Below are 1,851 nucleotides of genomic sequence, written 5' to 3' on the forward strand. Positions count from 1 at the left end.
TTTTGCCTGGCATTTGATGTGGTTTCAAAGTTGTAGTGCCCAGGTCCCCCGCTAAACAGGTTCCCTGGGCCAGATCTCTTTCTCAAAACTGTTGATAAGCATTGGTGCAATTGGCAACACCTTTAGCTGCCACAATAAGGGCCAGATGTAGGAAGAAAACATTTTGTGAGGTGCAAATTGCGAGTACTAGCGACTCGCAATTTGCACCTCGCAAAATGTTATGCAGAAAGGTGTCTCAGACACCTTCTGCGACTCGCTATGGGGTCGCAAAGACCCTCCTCATGAATATTTATGAGGTGGGTCGCAGTTTGCAACCCCATAGCGAGTCTAGGCACTCACGGGGATGGTGGCCTGCTGGAGACAGCAGACCACCATGTCCGTGACTGCTTTTCAATAAAGCAGTTTTTTTTTTCTCTTTGCAGCCCATTTTCCTTAAAGGAAAATGAGCTGCAAAAAGAAAAATTACCGAAACCTTTTAGTTTCGGCTTTTTCCGAGTAGGCAGTGGTCCATAGGACCACTGCCTGCTCTGAAAAAATATTTTTTTTTGCATTCACAAAGGGGAAGGGGTCCCATGGGGACCCCTTCCCGTTTGCGAATGCGTTACCATCCACTTCAAGTGGATGGTAACTGCGAGTTGATTTGCGACCGCTTTTGCGGTCACAAATCAACTCTACATCGCGATGCGGTCGCAAAGAGGAAGGGAACACCCCTTCCTATTTGCGAGTCAGAATCACATTTTGCGAGTCGGTACCGACTCGCAAAATGTGATTCCGCATCGCGTAAGGGCTTTTGCGCCTCGCAAACTGCGTTTTTCGCCGTTTGCGAGGCGCAAAAGCCTTCCTACATCTGGCCCTTAGTCCCTAGTAAATGGTACTTAGGTACCCAGGGAATGGAATACTAAGTGTAGGCCCCGGAGGGCAGCAGCACAGGTTGTGCCACCCTCAGAGCCCCTTTATTCAAGTGCACTCAACAGTGCCATTGCAGACTTAGTGTCCCGGTGCAATCCTAAAATGCTAACATGATAGGGCACACAACCTGTGTGACCTGTCCACTACACACTGCATGCCATGTAGGTAAGCCACCTCTCTGGCAGTCCTTCCAGCCCTAAGGCAGGGCGCACTATACTGCCAAACCTGGGACATAGTAAGTGTACAGAGCAGCCATTTTAAATGCATGTGCTGGACCCTGGTCAGTACGAGTTTCACAGCTACATGATGGCTACTCTGAACCCTTAGTTCTGAATCCCTGGGGTGAGGGCCTTTGCTCTATAGGACCAAAAACAAAGCCCTTCCTGGGCACAGATGTTTCACCTCCTCCCCCAGGAATGTGCAGAGCCCTGCCTGCAATCATTAAAGGGCTTGCCGCTCTTAAAAACTCGACCCCCAGCCCTGCTGCTAGCAGCAGATGGCCTCCCCATTGCAAACCCCCACTTTTGGCAGGAGCAACGGTGGCAAAATGCACAAAGACCAGAAGGAGTGGCCACTCCTACCCTGCACCACCCCCAAGGTGTTGTAGGCGAGGTGACCTTTCCATTTCATTTTCCTCCATCTTACACAGTACGAAAATAGCCTATCAGGGTTAGGAATGTGATCTTTCCCCACAGGAAGTGGTCATTTAGTGGGTGAAGCCACCCTAAGATAGATGGCCCATTGGCCACTATTAGGTACGCCCCTAAATGCCCCCTAACTGCAGTATTTAATGAGTATCCCTAGACCTGCAGATCAGATTCAATGGACTCAAGAAAGCGAGCAACAAAGACGACACAAGGCTTGAGAACTGAAGTCCTGCTTCACCAAGAAAAAAGTGCCAAACCTTGCCTGGTGCACCCAGGACTCAACAACTGCCTCTGA

The 1,851-nt window shown here is 49.8% G+C and overlaps 1 pseudogene; it reads right to left on the reverse strand.

The window, feature by feature from the left end:
- Positions 1 to 478: 478 nt before the first annotated feature.
- Positions 479 to 602, reverse strand: LOC138260607 (small nucleolar RNA SNORA35; annotated as a pseudogene).
- Between the last annotated feature and the right edge of the window lie 1,249 nt (positions 603 to 1,851).

The sequence above is a fragment of the Pleurodeles waltl genome, chromosome 9 (assembly GCF_031143425.1).
Source record: "Pleurodeles waltl isolate 20211129_DDA chromosome 9, aPleWal1.hap1.20221129, whole genome shotgun sequence".
NCBI lineage: Eukaryota > Metazoa > Chordata > Amphibia > Caudata > Salamandridae > Pleurodeles > Pleurodeles waltl.